We start from the raw sequence: 17,020 nt of genomic DNA, 5'->3' as shown, positions 1-17,020 counted from the left end.
ACATGTGTAATTCTTTGGGGGGCATATCTAGAATAGTACCTGAAAGAGCTGATCAATGCTTTATAAGTGGCAAACAAAAGGGTGTTCTATTGTTCATATTTCCCTTAAGTTAAAAATGAAGATGAAAACAGAGTAGAAGGGCATGATTTCAAACAAAAAAGAGTATTTTAATTTTTTCATAATATTCTTAGTGGCTTTCTGAAGAAGACTAAGCTTCTTTTGCAAATTATGATAAACCTTTGCAAGAGATGGTGGGCTTCAAGAGGTCAGAGATCATTTTCTCTCCCTAACATAGTGCTTGGTGGTCTTATAGAGCCTAAGTAAATGCCTGTTGATTAATGAGTAATCTATTAAGGCTAGCTAGATATTGATGATTCTCTCATTAATTTTCCTGTCACTCATTATGCCTTTCTTAAAAGAAGAAAATAATTTTAAAAGATCAGTCCCTTTCTTCTTCAGTGAACAAGAGCCTTATCTAAAATCTACCAACACAGGGGTGAGGACTGCAGGAGCACTCCCCCAGGCAGGGAGCCTGGAGGATGGGAACAGATAACACAGAACTAAATTTTAAAAAGAGCTACCATTTGGCCAGCAGCCTCAGGTCATTCGAGCCTAGAAGCCACAGATCAGTGTCTGGTATCGAGCATCTACAAATCTCAATCAAGAGAAATTTGAAAAAAAGAGCCATCTTAGAAATGAAGGTGTTGTCCTAGCCATTTCGGCTCAGTGGATAGAATGTTGGGTCCCAGGTTCGATTCCGGTCAAGGGCACATGCCTGGATTGTGGGCTCAATCGCCATTAAGGGGCATGCAAGAGGCAGCAGATCCATGATTCTCTCTCATCATTGATCTTTCTATCTCTCTGTCCATATCTTCCTCTCTGAAATCAATAAAAAATATATTTTAAAAAAAGAAATTGAAGTGTTAATGGTGACTTGAAGGAAGTAAAAATTGTTGGAGGAAAATAACCTCACAAAATTCTTTTCCTATGGCTCTCTGATGTGCTGTGTGACTTCAGATGTATGAGCAAGTTCTCTGTACCTTACTTTTCTTATCTATGAAGCTGGTGGTGGAGAAAAAGACCACTAAATCCCATTAAATGTCAATAATTCTAATAAGTATTTCTACATTTTGTGACCCGTAAAGTTCCCAGAATGTGACTTGCAGAGTGAAAATAATACCATCTCAGCCTCCTTGTGGAAATAAACCATCAATCATGCATATTCAGGATTGCTATCTCCCTCATTATCTATTCTGGGGTGCCTGAAATAAGTAACTTTGGTTATTTTGTGCTTGGATGGGCTGGTGCCTTGCCACACTTCTGCTTCCAATCTTCCAGAACTCTCAAGCTGAAAATCACTTCCCAACAGGGATTTCCTGGGTGCCACTAGCACTGACATCAAAGCCATCAGTTCAAGGGTCACATCTTCTCTCCCATTCCCCTGACATCTCTGTCTGGCCTGCCCTCAATGAACAAAATGCCCTCTTTATCTCAAGGAAGTGCAGGCTGCTATGAGAAGGAGTCTGGGGAGGGAGGCTATTGGTTGCAATTGTTTGAAAGATTCTAATAATCGCAGCGAGGGATCCATCCTCCAGTGTCACGTAAGTTAGAAAATGGGTCAGACATAATGCATGTGGTTAAGTGTCTAAACTGAAAAGGTGCTATTTTATTTTAAATGGCATAGTCTTTACAAAGGCTGAGGTTACTGGTGCAATGCTCTCTCATTTTTAAATGTATCAGGAACATGCCCTCTGAGGGTCAGGCTTTCATTTGCTGATGTTAATTCTTAGCTGCCTGCTCCTCATCCTTCATTGTACCCTGTGTCTTAGCGGGGCATGCTCCTGATTCCCTGCTATATCCAGGCAGGCCATGTAAATAGTGTTTATGTTAAGGAAATCATGTTCAGTGTGACTGCAGCACACAGAAACTGATGTTGTTGTCACTTTAGATTAAGCTCTTATTTTAGTAAAGGAGGCAATTGGAGCAGGCAGCTGAGTGGCCGAATGAAATATTCAGCTCATTTCATTTAGAGCTGCCCTGTTTCCATTGTTCACGCTGGCAAGACTGGTTAACCCTGTAGATGACGGCACGGCAGCAGCCCCCACATTCAGGCCTCATCCAGCTAACACTTTAAAATATATATAGTATATATTAATTGATTGAAGAGAGAGGAAGAGAGAGATAGAAACATCAATGATGAGAGAGAATCATTGATTGGCTGCCTCCTGCATGCCCCCGACTGGGGATAGAGCTTGCAACCTGGGCATGTGCCCTGACAGGGCATCAAACCATGACCTCCTGGTTCAGAGGTTGACACTCAACCACTGAGCCACACAGGCCCAGCCAGCTAACACTTTTTAAGTCCTCTATCAACACACCTAGCAGTAATCAGGCGAATGATGTAGGAGCAGTCATCCCCAGATGCATCTTTGGGAACTCCTGTCCATTTGTGTACCCCAAATCGATGCTTTAAAAGGGGGTTGTCTGTACTTGGGAAGAATATGTCTAAATCTCCAGGTACAAGTGGAAGATAGGTGAGCACAGAGATGCTTAGGACAGAGTGTTAGTTAAAATGCAAAATGTGTTGACCAAAGGAAGATGTTGGGCTTAATTCCTTGAAACACCATAAGTACTGCCCTGTGACAATGAGTTATTTAAAACACAGGTAGACACAACCAAGACAAATATACTAGTTACATATATTTTTGTTTGACAATTACTATTTGGAAGGATTTATGTATGGACAATCTTAATAATACTCGTTACCACTTTCCTAGGAATGCTATTAACTGTGTCCTGGCCACATTTCAGAATTTGACCCACCTGTTCAGAGGTTGTCCTACTATTACAACATTATAATCCACTAGAGGCCCGGTGCATGAAATTCGTGCACTCAAGGGGGCAGGTCCCTCAGCCCAGCCTGCACCCTCTTGCAGTCTGGGAGCCGTTGGGCGATGTCAGACTGACGGCTTAGGCCTACTCCCCACAAGGAGAGGGTCTAAGCCGTCAGTCGGACATCCCTAGTGCTGCTGTGGAGGAAGGAGAGGCTCCCACCACTGTTGCTGCACTCATCAGCCATGAACCTGGCTTCTGGCTGAGCAGCGCTCCCCCTGCATTGAGTGTCTGCCCCCTGGTGGTCAGTGCGCGTCATAGTGACCGGTCATTCCGCTGTTCGGTTGATTTGCATATTACCCTTTTATTATATGGGATTCTGACCAGAAAGTCTTCTGACTTATGAGGCTTTCTCTTCCCTTCCCTCTTTCCTTCCCTCCCTCCCTTCTTCCTTCCTTCCTTTTCATTTTTTTTCCTTTGACAAGTTAAAGCAGAAAAGGTAGTTTAGGTAAATGGTCAAATAAATACTACTTCCTTATATCAAATTCCTGGTTAAATGAAGGACTCTTAATAGTTTTTCACCCATAGGAAAATGCTTTGTAGAATAGTTTAATCACCTCAAGGCCCTGAGAAGGTAAAAATTCTTCTTAGCTACAACTTGCAGATATTATTAATGTCCATATAAAGTACCAGTCATTTGAAAAAAAATAACTAATTATTATTATGGAAATGCATTCTGTTCCAAACACATAATGAGTGACAACTATATACTAGGCTCCATGCCAGGCTAAAAGTGGCCCTTACCTTCATGGTATCTAAATATTTAATAAGTATTTATTCTGTGGATCCAGGTTTTGTGGGGGCCCAAAGCTTATGCAATGTTAGAATAAGAATACGAATTAAAATTTTTAATTTAACATAAAAGTGAATATTTAACGTGAAAAATACCCCAATAAATTACTACTTTAAACTACTGATAAATATCACAAACATCACAAAATCTGAAAGAAAGCATATATTCAGATTAACTAGCTCTCTGACCACACCTCTCTAATGCTTTCCCCCCTACAGTTGTTGACTGCACTCTTTGATTGTCTCTATAAATATCATTTTCTATAGAGAAAATAGAAAGATAATCCATTTTTTCATCTAATTTGTTTAATACCAAAACAACAATGTGGTACCATCTCACACCTGTCAGAATGGCTATCATCAACAAATCAACAAATGACAAGTGTTGGTGAGGATGCAGAGAAAAAGGAACCCTCTTGCACTGCTGGTAGGAATGCAGCCATTGTGGAGAACAGTATGGAGTTCCCTCAAAAAACTAAAAATGGAACTCCCATTTGACCCAGTGATCCCACTCCTAGGAATATATCCCAAGAAGCTAGAAACACCAATCAGAAAGAATATATGCACCCCTACGTTCATAGCAGCACAATTTACAATTGCTAAGATTTGGAAACAGCCTAAATGCCCATCAGCAGATGAGTGGATTAAAATCCTGTGGTACATCTACACAATGGAATACTATGCTGTGGTAAAAAGAAGGAATTCTTACCATTTGCAACAGCATGGATGGACCTGGAGAGCATTATGCTAAGTGAAATATGCCAGTCAGAGAAAGATAAATATCACATGATCTCACTCATTTATGGAATATAATGAATAACATAAACTGATGAACAAAAACAGATCCAGAGACAGAGAAGCATCGATCAGACCATCAAGCCTCAGAGGGAAGGTAGGGGAGTGGGAGGGTAAGAGGGAGAGATCAACCAAAGGACTTGTATGCATGCATATAAGCATAACCAATGGACACAGACACCAGGGAGGTGAAGGCATGAGTGGGACCATTTTGGGGGTTAATGGGGGGATGAGGACACATATGTAATACCTTAATCAATAAAGAAATAAAAAATTATTTTTAACTACACATAATTTGGATTCAGAAAACATGCAATTGTACACACCATAGTGGTGCTTGCTGCCTGTATTATCGCTACAAGTTTGTTCCCTAAAAGCACAGGTATCTAAGAAATTCCATTTATGTAATATCAATCAAAAAAAGAAAAAATATATATGATGCATTAATAATAGTATTAACTGCATCAATCATTAATCTCTGACAGAAGAGAACGTCTATTGTGACTGGGCACTGACACAAACCATATCCTAGTAACAAGAAAGGTTTCCACAGAGTAGATTCTGGCTCAGTATGTCTCGAATCTGGAGTCTGTCCCCTACCTACATGTGCCAACTGTCATTGCCTGTCATAGGGCATGATGGCCTCTGGTTCCTCACCTGTGTGTCACTAGGCTCCAGTGACTTGGCAAAGTGGAACATCATCAATAGCTTCACTATACCTAGGAGTGTTTGCAAACAACATAACTATATCGCACTACATTTAAAATCATTCTGTCCTCAGTCTGACTCCTCTTTTATTAGACCACCCCACACACACACCAAAACAAACCCATGGCCTCGCCAAAGCCACTGCAAAACAGGAAAGGAATGGAGGAAGGTTAAAGTAGATGTGCTGGTCATAAATGATTGCAATTAAAATTGTTTACTTTGCTAATTTTACAAAACATGTGATCAACTGGACACACTGTCTACAGCTTCGCCCCAAAACCTGGAAAGAATTTATAAGAGAGAAGGGCCTTAAGGCTTCTTTTGCCTCTGGTAAAATAATTTACTCCTTTTCTAATTGAACAAGTGTTTTTGTTTTTTGTAATAACAAATATCAGATATTTGTCAATAGTTGTAATTATAAGCATCTATTAAAAGAATTTATTTATTTTAAGATACAGGAATTCCAATGATAATTAACAATAATTAGAGAACTCAGTGAAAAATAAAAAAGAATGGTGTTTGGAGCAAATTTTGTTCTTGGTATTATAAAGCTGTTAGTACTGGCTTTCTAAAAAAAAAACAAAGACCTTCTGTATCTAAAGTATAAACAAAATGTGGAATTAAAGATTTTTTTTAAATTGCCACATATTTCAGCAGCTAAAAAAAAACAACAAGATAATGTTTGAGAAGAGCAGGTTGAGTTAGTTTAGCCACTGGCAGGAAAACTATGTTAACATGCATTTGGAATCTAGCTTTCCAAATAGCCTATGGTAATAAATAAGAGAAGAAAATAATTCTCCAAATTTATTTTTGATGGAATTATCTCCTGTGCTGACTCTCAGGAAAAAAAAAAATGCAATCTAACAATACATTTTCTCTTAAAAAATACACATAGTTACGGTTGTTGTATAAATATGTATAGCATATTTATCCATTAAACAAAATATTAAGTCAAAATGTTCTACATAACAGTAATGTAGGAAAAACTTTTTATATTTTTTAAAATAAGGTTTTTACATTGAGTTTATTCATTGGCATTATCTTTGATTATGCATTAGAACGATACCAATTCTTTGTACCATATTGACTAAAAAGGTAAAACATAAACTTTCCATCCAAATGTCAGTTCTTAAGAAATCCAATCTATAATTCAGCATACTCATGAAAGTAGCTAAATTTATCCAAGCTTTCATAGACTTCCAAAACTATTCATTAAGAGTTTTAAAAAATCCATCTTGTATTTAGGAATCAAATTCCAGTTGAAACTTTCGGGATATACGGCCCCATCTCTAAAGTGGGTGAAGTGACCTATTTATTAGCTTTTTAAATTTTTATACCTTTTCATTTTGTTTCTTTTCTTTCTTGGAGCCATAAGAACTCAGTAGCTGTGCCACCAAAACCATTAGCAAATGTAATGTGAAAGCGATAAAATATATTTTAAGATTTAAGACATGAAGTTTGTGAGGGAGGGTTGGGGAAGAATTAAGACATTTTGGAATGTTGCTGAGCAACAGCAAAGCTATAACCAAAGCACAGACCTCCCAAACTTTGTAGAAACAGACTTTAATGAACAGAACCAATTATAGCCAACTCAAAGTCAACAACAGGAATACTCAAAGTCATTCCAATACATACTCCAACAGACCAAATTTGGATCTGCCAAGTCTAGTTTCCTGTTTCACTTCTCTGGTCTGTTAACCTAAATAGACAAAATGGTTCATTGTAATAGTGTTGCTACCTCAGATATATCCCAAAATACCATTGGCAATGGAGAATAAAACCACCCATGCCCCACACACGTGCATTTTGGTAAGTGTTTTACAACTTGTAGGTTGCCATGGGTTTAAATAAAGTATACAAATAACTGAAACTTATTATCAAATAAAACATTTAACAAAGCCTAATGAAAAAAAAAAAGACTTTTAAATGTCATTGTCTAAAACAGGGGTTGGCACAATTTGGCCTGTGATCCAAATCCAGCTCACTGCCTGTGAAATAAGAATGATTTAATGAATTAACACTTACAAACAATTTGATGATAGAGAACATTAACTTTGAATTGCAACTAAGTGAAATGTCTTCCCCCAAAAAGAATTCAATTTTTCTCATTATTAGACTTCTGTTATGAAAAATTTACTCAATTATTATTATTATATTTTGAACAATGTCAATTAAAATTTTGTGGGGGGAAAAATTCCCTTTTAAAGTATGTATGCAATAGCCTCAATTTCATCTAGCCTACAAAGCCTAAAATATTTAGTATCTGGTCCTTATTAGAAAAAAACATTGCTGATACATGGTCTAAAACTATCTAATCTACAACACCGCTTAGCCCCACCTACTTCTAGGTTTTGTAATCTACAGGGGTTGGCAAAAGGAGGTTTACAGTTGTAAATACATGAAACACAGTTTATTCTTATATTATTATTTAATAATTACTGTATTTTGATTTGTATTACAACTGTAAACCTACTTTTGTCCACCCCTGTATGTATATATGCATGCATTTGGAGTATATAACATAACTACTTACATAAAAGATTTACAACTAACTTCTAATGCTTCCTAAATCCCTACCAGGAAAAGACCACAATAACCAGCCCTGGAAAATAGGTTAGTATAGAGAGGTCACAATAATGGATGGTATTTATCTCCCCTCAGGGTAATAAAATGAAAAGGAGATACTGATTTTACCCAATAATTTAGTTTGATAATTATAATGCCCAATGCTAGTGGGAGTAGACAAGAAAACTCCTTTATACATAACCGTAGCAGTTTTTAATGGCACAATCTATCTCAGAAAGACTTTGGTTATAGATAACAAAATCCATTATAATTCTTATACATTATGATACAGTAAATCCACTTTGCAAATTCAAAAATATGAAACATGCACCCACATAAAGATGTTCAATAAACTATTATTTACAATAGTGACCTGCCCCTTCCATTCTTTTCCTGTTAGCAGCCCTACCATTCATAGAGCTATAGAAATAAGAAATCTTGGAACTAGTCTTTCCCTCATGACAGCATAGCCAATAATTCCTCCCCATTAGTCTTCCACATCTTTTTCTGTTTCATCTCTACAGCTACTACCTTGGTTTAAGAAACTGTCATTTCTCTTAAATTGCTGCAATGTCATCTTGGGGATGGATCTGCAAAGTGAGGCCTAAGCTTATGCAATTTGGGGTCCCTGTTAAAAAGAAAAAGGTAAACTTGCAAGTACAAAATCTGCCGCAATGCCAATAGTAAGAGAAGCATAACAGAGGGGTAGCGATATAGAAAGTGAAAGTATTCACGGGTGATTGAAGTTAAAAATTCATACTTTTTGCAAATTTTATAAAAATATATAATCATGAGAACTCATTTTAGAATCCCTACCAAAATTCTGCTAGAGGCCCATGCAAGCCAAGCATCATTTATTTCACCTTTTTTACAGCTTCTTTATATATAGATAGATATGGCTCCTTACCAAACCATTAGTTCCTAAGGTCTTAATTTCTAAGCTATATAGTCAATCATATTGCTAAAGATTATTTTTTTTTGAAAATAAAATTCTACACATATTCTTTCCCTACTTGAAAACTTTCTTGCCAATAGGATAACTGGCACTAATCCTTCCATGATGTCACCTCCACCTACTTCTCCAACCTCATTCTCTGTTGTTACAGACATGATGCATCATTTACAGTTCCTGTATGATGTTATTTCAATCCTGTCATACTTTAGCAGATGTTCCTTCCTCAAACCAAAGTTATTTTCTTCTCTGTCCTGGCTAACAAATTTCTTCACACGTGTCTATCCCAGCTTACCTGACAAAGCGTTCCCAGACCTGACAAGAGTTGACAGTAAGCTCTGTGGCCCACAATCCTCCAGTATTGCACTTACCACCTACTGTACGGCCTGATTCACTACCTGTTTCCCCCGGGAATTTAAAAGTTCCTTCAGGGCAAGAACCTTTTCCTAGTACTTCTTATTTCCCAAGTGTCTGCATTGAGTCAGTGCTCAGTAATCCTCAACCGAACAAATAAATAAAAAAGGAGGAGAAACACATATACCAAAAGGTTAGTTTTATTGCTTCTGCTTATTGGTATTGTTAGCAATTTTACCCTTATTTTAAAATATTTTTGTTATGTGGCTGGATTTATTTTATAATGGGAAATCTAATTTACAATGAAATATTTCTTTGAGGCATACTCTGATTTTCATTAGATCTGCTAATTCCCAAAACTCTGCACACCTGTGAGATTCTTATTTGCATGGCCAACAGTCTACTCTATGTGAAATCATGTTTAGATCCCTGTACACAATTAGCTAAATAAATATCATTAGCGCAGCTTCATTAAAGTGTATTTTTCTTAAATATTTCTCAGTACACATATTTCTCGGTAAGTGAGCATCTACTAGAATTTTGGCAAGAAAAATCTTATAAGGGACTTATTTCTTTAGGTATATATTTCAGACACTAACTGAAAAAAATAATATTTTTTGCCATCTGGAATAAAATAATGATGACGACTACAAGACTCAAATTATGTTTATATGCACAAAGCCATTTTTCCGAATCACTATTATAATTCCTATCTCCCACTAGGATGCAATAAAAAATTGTTTTAAAAAGGAAAATATCCAAAATAATCTGACAATTCTCCTAAATACAATCCACATTGAAGCTGAACGTATTTTCTCCTTTTTTAGTAGAGCTATCATTATCATTATCCAGTAAATGCCTACAGGAACTTTAGAGCAGAGATTTTCCCCCTTTTTTGCATGATTTAACTATGTTGTTTTAGTACACATTGTTTAAACATGCCCTACATGAGCAGACCACATGCACAGGGCCTCTTTAGATATGAATACTAGTCAAGAGCACCAAACATGCAAACCACAAGACGTAGGAATAACACCACCAAACTCAAGTTGACACCATTTTAGTAGTTTCAGACCTATTTGCATCCTGGCATATCCTATAACTTTAGTCTAGGTATACTAGTAAATTCACTTTCTAGCCTATGGTATGATGTGGTAGATTGGATCTCTTCCCAAACATGTTCCTGTTCTCCTTTGTGTAAGATGAGCTATTCTGAGTTTATGCAGTGGTATGACTTTACGACTAAGTAGGAGTTCTTTTCCTAAATGGACCCATGCCATTTGGTTGCTGAAGAAAAGACAGCATTCCCCTCATTGCACAGACCTGCATTCAAGAGTCGCCTGAGATGAAGTGTTGTACAACAGAAAGGACACAAACTCTAGAGTCACACAGTTATGGTGCAGAATTCCTGCAATGGCATTTCGAGGTCTGTGTTGAAGCCAGTCAGCCTCTTTGAACCCTGGTGTTATAGATTGAAGTGTGTTCTCCCCAAATCCACATGTTGATGTCTTAACATCCAGGATCTCAGAATGGACCTTTGAAAATAGGGTCACTGCAGATATAATTAGCCAAGAAGACGTCATTAGTGTGGGACCTGATGGATCAGTCCAATAAGGCTGGAGTCCTTATAAAAAGCGGAAATTGGGACATGGAGACAGACACTCATAGAGGAAAGACAATGTAAAGACATGGAGAAGCCCGGCCAGTGTTGCTCAGTGGTTGAGCATCAACCTATGAACCAGGAGGTCACGGTTCAATTCCCAGTCAGGGCACAAGCCCTGGTTTTGGGCTTGGTCTCTAGTGGGGCGGAGGGGGGGGGGGGGAGTTGTGCAGGAGGCAGCCCATCAATGATTATCTCTCATCATTGATGTTTTTATCTCTCCCTCCCTCTCTCTTCCTCTCTGAAATCAATAAAAATATACTTAAAGACACGGAGAAAATGCCTTCTCAAGCCAAGGAGAAGGGCTGGAGCAGATTCTTCTCGCACAGCCCTCAGAAAGAACCAACCCTGCTGACACCTTGATTTCTGACATCTACCCTGCAGCACTGTGAGACAAGGAATTCCTGCTGTTTGAAACACCCTGTCTGTGGTACTTTATTATGGCAGCTCTAGCAAATTAATGCATCTGAGTTCCTCAAATGTCAAACCATTAATATAAAAGATTCAGGACCATTATAAAGATTAAAATCACATGATAAGTACTCAAAAGAGACAGGCAATATTTTTATCATATTGGGTATAATATTTGAAGTATTTTATTTCATTTCCTTCAGTCGTGCTTCTTTCTCCATTCAGTCAGCCAAGGAGCAGGCGCATCACCCCTCAAAAGCTTGGTACCTCATAAACTCACCTAGAACTCAGATGCAATCTCAGAATGTTGCCGCACAGTTAAAGGGAGAATCTAAATATAATTTACATTTATTTACAGAAGAATAAAGTTACATGTCTTACACAGTAAGTGTCTAAACAGAGACATACCTGCCACATGTGGGGAGGCTTGTCCAAGACTTCTAAGGATCCTCTTGAAGTTTGCCTTTATACCATGGGCTGATTAAAATGCCTAGAAGAGAATTAAGAAGAGCTAAGTCACTTAGAGGCAGATTCATAGCAAGTGGAGTCAAGGCCAACTCTTTTAAACTTTAGCTATTTAAGAAAATACCAGTGAACAGGGATAAGCATGACAGAATACAGATCATCCATAGTACTTCAGGACCCTTACATTCCACATAGACATATAAGGAGCCATCAGAAGAAGAAAAGAAAATACAGAGAATCTGTTTGTTTTTTTAAAGGTCTTTCTTGTTTGCTTAATTTTTTTATTTTATTGAATTTATTGGGGTGACATTGGTTGATAAAATTATATAGGTTTCTGGTGTACTACTCTATAATGCATCACCTATATATTGTATTGTGTGTTCACCTCCCCAAATCAAGTCTCCTTCCATCACAATTTATTCCTCCTTTACCCTCTTCTACCTCCCCCACTCCCTTCCCTCTGATAACCAACATGCTCTTGTCTGTGTCTATGAATTTTAGGCGGTTGTTTGTTTGTTTGTTTTTTGCTTAATCACATCACCTTGTTCACCCAACAACCCCCCAACCCCCTTCCCCTCTGAAAGCTGTCAGTCTGTTCTCTTTTAGTCTGTTTATATTTTGATTATTATATTTTTTCATTAGATTCCACATATAAGTGAAATCATATGGCACTTGTCTTTCTCTGACTGGCTTATTTCACTTAGCATAATACTTTCCAAGTCCATCAATCCTGTTGCAAAAGGTAAGATTTCCTTCTTTTTTATGGCTGAGTAGTATTCCATTGGTAAAAGTATCCACCCATCTACTGATGGAGACTTGAGCTGCTTCCAAGCTTGGTTATCCTATATAATAAAAGCATAATATGCAAATCAACTGGACGGCAGAACGGCCAGTCGCTATGAAGCACACTGACCACCAGGGGGCAGATGCCCAATGCAGGAGCTGCCCCCAGCCCGCAGGCCCCGATCGCCTGATCAGGGCCTGCGGGCCAACCTCTCTATCCCTCCCCTCAGCTGGCTGGCTCCAATCACCAGATGGGAAATGAGGAACTAGGGGTGGGTGGCAGTAGACACGGGCGGTGCCAGGCCAAGGTGGGTGTGAGCGAGCGGGGCCCCGATTGCCCCACTGGTCGCCCCACACACAGAGGGTGACCGGCCCAGCAGAGGAGGGGGGCAGGGTCAGCTGCTGGCAGTCAGGGAAAATCGGCCCTGATCGCAGGCCAGAACTAGGGACCCTACCTGTGCAGAATTTTGTGCACTGGGCCTCTAGTTGTAAATAATAATGCAATGAATACAGGGGTGCATATATTCTTTCAAATTAGTATTTCAGCTTTTTTCAGGTATATTCACAGAAGTGGAATCATTGTGTTATAAGGCAGTTGCATTTTTAACTTTTTGAGGGAACTCCATTCTGTTTTCAAATCAAATGCTCAAAATCCCAGAACACATAGAAAAGAGGAGGGATAGTAGGAAATTTAAGGTTCTCATCCTAGGAACTTGAAGTTAAAAAAATATATACTAAATCAGTTTCTAATGAGAGAAGAAAAGTAAATCCAGGGAAGGGTGCAGATTGTGAGAGAGGTGCTACTTTAGATCCAGTATTCACAGCGACACTTAAACAGAGACCAGGATGATTAGGCAGAGCCAGAGGGAGGCCCTTTCCAGGCAGAGGGAATAGCAAGTACAGCTGTCCCCCTTTATCCAAGGTTTCACTATCCATGGTTTCAGTCACCTGTGGTCTACCACAGTCCAAAAATATTAAGTAAAAAATTTCAGAAATAAACAATTTATAAGTTTTAAATTGTACACTGTTTTGAATGCCTCACTTTATCTCATCACGTGGGTGAGTACAATACAATAAGGTATTATGAGAGAGAGAGAGAGCCCATTCATATAACTTTTGTTACAGTATATTGTTAGAATTGCTCTATTTTGCCATTAGTTTTTGTTGTTAATCTCTTACTGTGCATAATTTATAAATTAAATTTTCTCATAGGAAAAATCTTAGCATATCTAGGGTTTAGTACTATCCACAGTTGCAGGCATCCATTTGGGGTCTCGGAATGTATCTCCTGTGGATAAGGGGGACTATTTACCAGGGCTCTGTGGTGAGCGCTTGCTAAGCATGTCAGGGAGCAGCAGAAATGCCACTGTGTCTGCATGCAGGATGATGTGCATGAGAGAGAAATAGGAAATGAATGAGGTTGGAAAGGGCTAAGGGAAGGCCTTGGATTTTCATCTAAAATCCATTAGAGGGGTCTATTATTTTTAAAATAAAAGAGATAACTGTAGACTCACATGCAGTTCTGAGAAATTAATACAGAGATATCCTATGTATTCTTTTTTTAATATTTTTATTGATTTCAGAGAGGAAGGGAGAGAGAGGAGATAGAAACAACAATGATGAGAGAGAAGCATTGATCGGCTGCCTCCTGCACACCTCCTACTGGGGATCGAGCCTGCAACACAGGTATGTGCCCTTGACTGGAATCAAACCCGGGACCCTTCAATCCACAGGCCAACGCTCTATCCACTGAGCTAAACCAGCTAGGGCATCCTGTGTACTCTTTACCCGTTTTCCCTGAAAGGCAACAGCTTGCAAAGCTACAGTACCACATCAGTACCAAGACAATGATATTGATAGTCAAAATACAGAACATTTCCATCACCATAAGAATCCCTCATGTTGCCCTTTTATAGCCCTATGCATTTCCCTCCCATACCTCCTCCTACTTATTGGGGGACTGGGTAAAAAAGGTGAAGGGATAAAGAAGTACAAATTGGTGGTTACAAAACAGTCACAGGATGGAAATTACAGCATAGGGAATATAGTCAATAATATTGTGATAACTATGTATGGTGCTAAAGTGGGTACAGGAAATAATGGGGGAACAACTTGGAAATTATATAATTGTCTAACCACTATGCTTTACACTTAAAACTAATACAGAATAATATTAAGTAAAAACTGTAATTGAAAATAAATTTCTTTAAAAACCTGAAAAGTTTTAATGCATTCACAATTTCTATAATTTTGTCATTTCAAGAATACTATACAAATGAAATCATACATTCAACATAAGTATCTGGACATTCATCCAGGTTGGTGTGTGTATCAATAGTTCATTCATTTTTATTGTTGAGTAGTGTTCAATGGTGTGAATCCTTTAACCATTCATTCATTGAAGGACAATGTGACATTTCCAGTTTGGGGTTATTATGAATAAAGCTGTTCTAAACATTCAGATACAGGTTTTTGCGTGAACTTAAATTTTCTTTTCTCTGGGATAAATGCCCAGGAGTGCAATTGCTGGGATGTATGGCAGTAGTATGTTAAGTTTTCTTTAAAAACCTGCCAAACTGTTTTGCAGAATGGCTGCACCGTTTTACATCCCCACCAGCAATGCCTGACTGAGCCAATTTGAGCTTGCCAGAGTGTGGTGGTGTTGCTAGTTTTTACTGTAGCCATTCTGCTGTTCTCTAATGATTAATGATGTCAAATATCTTCTCATGTGCTTATTTTATATCTGTAGTGTTCACTCCCAGGACATGTTTCTTCATGCCTTTTGACTATTTTCTAATTGGATTTATTTTTTTCCTATAGAGTTTTGAAAGTTTATATTCTTAACACTAGTCTTTTGTCAGATATATGGTTTGCAAATATTTTCTTCAAGTCTGTAGCTTGTCTTTTCATCCTCCTAAGAAGTTTTTAATTGTTATAATTAAATTTAATTTGATGAAGTTTTCAATTTTTATCAAGTCCAATTTATCATTTTTCCCCCTTTGATGGACAATGCTTTTGGTATAATGAGAAAAATGCTTTGCCTAGCTCAAGATCCTAAAGATTTTATACTTTTTTTTTATAAAAGTTTTATAGCTTTAAGTTTTGTATTTAAGTTCAGAACATATTTTCAGTTAATCTATGATAATATTAGCATAATATTGTAATTACACCGGATGGCCGAACAGCGGAATAAGCCGTGGCTGCGAGGGCTGAGCCCCTTGTACAAATATCGTGCATTGGGCCTCTAGTGTTTGTATAAGAAGACAGATCAAGTTTTTATTTGTTGGCTTGTTTTTCCTATTACTCCAGCATCATGAGGTGAAAAGGCTATGTTTTCTCTATTGAATTGGTTTTGTATCTTTGTCAAAAATTGGCCCAGCTAGTGTGGCTCAGTGGTTGAGCATCAACCTATGAACCAAGAGGTCACAGGTCGAATCCCAGTCAGGGCACATTCCTGTGTTGCAACCTTGATTCCCAGTAAGTGGCGTGCAGGAGGCAGCCAATCAATAATTCTCTTTCATCATTGATATTTCTATCTCTCCCTCTTCCTTTCCCTTCCTCTCTGAAATCAATAAAAATATATTTTAAAACAATCAGAAATATACATATGGGTCAATTTCTGGTTTTCTGTTCTACTCCATTGATATATGTGTCTATCCCTCTGCCAATATCACACAGTATTGATTAATATCCGATATAATAAAAGCCTAATAGGCTAAGTGTCTGGTTGTCCGTTCAACCAATCAAAGCATAATATGCTAATGATATGCTAAGGCCACTCAACCGCTCTCTATGACATGCACTGACCACCAGGGGGCAGACACACTGACCGGTAGGTTAGCCCTCCTATGGTCCCTCTGTCTGACCAACTTCCCGCGTCCCTCTCTGGCCCTGACCGTGCACCAGTGGGGTCCCTTGGCCTGGCCTGTGGCCTCTCGCAATCCGGGACCCCTCAGGGGATGTTGGAGGGCTAGTTTCGGCCCAATCAGCAGACCAGGCCAAGGGACCCCACTGGTGCACAAATTCATGCACTGGGCCTCTAGAAGCTATATAATAAATCTTGAAATTGAGTAGATTAATTCCTCCCACTTTTCCCCTTTATTCAAATTTACTTGCCTTTCCATATACATTCTAGAATAATTTTGCCTATATCTACAAAAAAATCTTGCGGGAATTTTGATAGCAATTGTGTTAGATCTGGATATTAGTTTAGGGAGAAGTGAATTTCTTGCAATAGTGAGTCTTCCAGTCCATGGAAATGATATATTATTTAGGTCTTCTATCAGTATTATGTAGCTTTCATCATACAAGTCCTATATATGTTTTATTAAATTTATACCTAAGTATTTAATTTTTTGAGTGACTATAAGTGGTACTATATTTATAGTTTTAGTGTCCAGTTTTTCATTATAATTATATAGGAATATAATTATTTTTTGTATTTTTATCTTGTATCCTACTACTTTGCTGAACTCATTAGTTTAGGGAGTATGTTTTTTTAAGTTCCTTGGAATTTTTTATATAAGTAATTGTATCACCTACAAATAGGACCAGTTGGATTTGTTCCTTTCCTGTCCCTATGTTTTTAATTAATTTTTCTTATCTTTTTCACTGGCTAGAAAGGTTAGCACTGTATTGAATGA

At 38.1% G+C, this 17,020-nt stretch overlaps 1 protein-coding gene across 1 annotated transcript in view; it reads right to left on the bottom strand.

The window, feature by feature from the left end:
- SOX5 (SRY-box transcription factor 5) overlaps positions 1-17,020 on the bottom strand; it is a 971,057-nt gene that overhangs the window by 809,905 nt on the left and 144,132 nt on the right. The window contains exon 2 of the mRNA XM_054719220.1: positions 11,538-11,619. The gene's annotated coding sequence lies outside the window, so the exon portion shown is untranslated. The remainder of the gene's footprint in view (positions 1-11,537; positions 11,620-17,020) is intronic.

The sequence above is a fragment of the Eptesicus fuscus genome, chromosome 7, assembly GCF_027574615.1.
Source record: "Eptesicus fuscus isolate TK198812 chromosome 7, DD_ASM_mEF_20220401, whole genome shotgun sequence".
Lineage (NCBI taxonomy): Eukaryota > Metazoa > Chordata > Mammalia > Chiroptera > Vespertilionidae > Eptesicus > Eptesicus fuscus.
Note: the sequence above shows the minus strand (reverse complement) of the source record. Positions and strands in the feature narration are given on the sequence as shown.